The following is a 1,983-nucleotide window of genomic DNA, read 5'->3' as shown; positions in this document are numbered from 1 at the left end:
GCGTACGCTCCAGCCAGCGTGGAAATCGAGAGTATGACCCGGTCAAGGGTATGACCTGTGGTGCAGGCTGTATGTCTGGTAGTTTTTCCACCGGCACTACAAACTATCGTTTGGAAATTGTTAAAGCGCATGATGCTTCCGAGGGGCACAGAAAGATCCTAGCAAAAAGAAATGCAAGGACCATGCCTGTTCACGAAACAGTGAGGGCAAAAACATTAGCCACAATAGTAAAACTGAATATTCTAATTAGCAACTGCTGACAGCTCTGATGATGATGATTACGCAAGCTACAGAGATGTAACTGATTTCCATCAGAGGTCCTATGAAATGTTAATAAACCAAATGATATTAATATTTAAAAAACCATGATCACTTCATTTGTTTTCTTATGATCCATATCAATGTTACGTATATTTTATACAATTGAATGTCTTTTATAAAACCTTTCTGGGGAGACCCCTTGTACCCTGGGGGAGACCCCCTGTACCCCTTAGCAGAAGGGGGGCTCCACCCTCCTACCCCACTTACCTTCCGGCAAATCACAATGCTCGTCGCTCTGCGCCTAGTAAGAGTCCTTCAGCAGGACTAGTAGAATCTTGGAAGGACTATTCCATTTTTAGCTCGCCTTGACATCGTCAAGATGAGCTATTGCCATGGGTCGTCGTCCGTCCGTCCTTCCGTCAACATTTAGCTACGATCAATGATAACTCAAGAACAGTTTTACCCACATGTTTCAAATTGCATATAGTTGTTACTTTTATGGGAGAGGTTTCAACGTCCTATTTTGGAGCGCGCCAGTCGACCTACATTTGAGCCACGTCCACTTTTTGGCAAAAATGGAAATGGCCATAAGTCAGTACAGGTTCAACAGATTTTGCTCATTTCTAGTATGTGAATGAATGAGGACTGGCCCCAAAACATATCACACAGGTTTTGATATATTTTTTTAAATTAGGTAGATTTTGGCAATTTCACTATGCATTTCAGTGTCTGCCTACGGTCAACGATATCTCAAGAAACGTTTGACCCACATGTTTCAAATTGCATACAGTTGTTACTCCTACATCCTATGGGAGAGATTTGAACGTCCTATTTTGGAGCACGCCAGTCGACCTACTTTCGAGCCACGCCCACTTTTTGGCAAAAATGGAAATGGCCATCTAAATTCATTCGATTTTGTTAAATTTTGGTATGTGAATGTGTAAGGCTAGCCCCAAAACAGTTGTTACTCCTATGGGAGATATGACAATGTCCTATTACGTTTATTTCGTCTAACTGGTCAACAACTTTACAATCATACCTATATACGTGTAATATTGTGTTTTAGATTCTTCGTGACAGTAATTTGACTGGAATATTTTATTGTTTTTATTTGCGCGATATTCGAAAACCAAAATGGCGATCATTTAGGCGTAGCGCCATCTCTCGTTAAGATTTCAGACTTTCAGATCTGAAACATTTATTTTCGCATCAAAACTTATGCATATATATCATTATCAAGAGTATATAATGGGAGATATGCTATATAATGGGAGTTCTCCCATATATACTCCTGCTTTATATATCCCCCCTCCCTCTTCTATCACACCCAAGGTGAGCTACAGTGTCATTGACACTTTCATTTCTTTTACTAGTCCTGTGGACTAATGAACTAAAATGGTTAGTATCTAACCCGGATAGTGCTACGCACTGAGTTACTAAGAGTCGTTAACACTAATCACACAGCTACTGACGAGCGTTTCCTCTGCTGCTGCTGCAGGTACTGTTAGCGATGCGTGCCAACGTGGAAGACCGCGGCCTTAAGGGAGACTGCACGCCGCTGATGGAGGCAGCAAGCGCGGGCCATGTAGACATCGTCAAGCTGCTGCTAGCGCACGGGGCCGACGTCAACGCCCAGTCCCAGGCCGGTGCGTAGTCTGTGTGTGTGTGTGTGTGTGCGTGCGCGTGTGCGTGTGCGTGCGCGTGCGCGTGTGTGTGTATGTG

General features: G+C 43.4%; 1 protein-coding gene across 1 annotated transcript in view; it reads left to right on the top strand.

The window, feature by feature from the left end:
* The window catches only part of LOC106813091 (ankyrin repeat domain-containing protein 17-like), a gene marked incomplete at its 3' end in the record, with an annotated part of 55,351 nt that overhangs the window by 14,123 nt on the left and 39,245 nt on the right, over positions 1-1,983 (top strand).

This window comes from Priapulus caudatus, unplaced genomic scaffold (genome assembly GCF_000485595.1).
Source record: "Priapulus caudatus unplaced genomic scaffold, Priapulus_caudatus-5.0.1 Scaffold725, whole genome shotgun sequence".
In the NCBI taxonomy this organism is placed as follows: domain Eukaryota; kingdom Metazoa; phylum Priapulida; class Priapulimorpha; order Priapulimorphida; family Priapulidae; genus Priapulus; species Priapulus caudatus.
The sequence above is the reverse complement of the archived record's forward strand: the minus strand, read 5'-3'. Positions and strand labels throughout refer to the sequence as shown.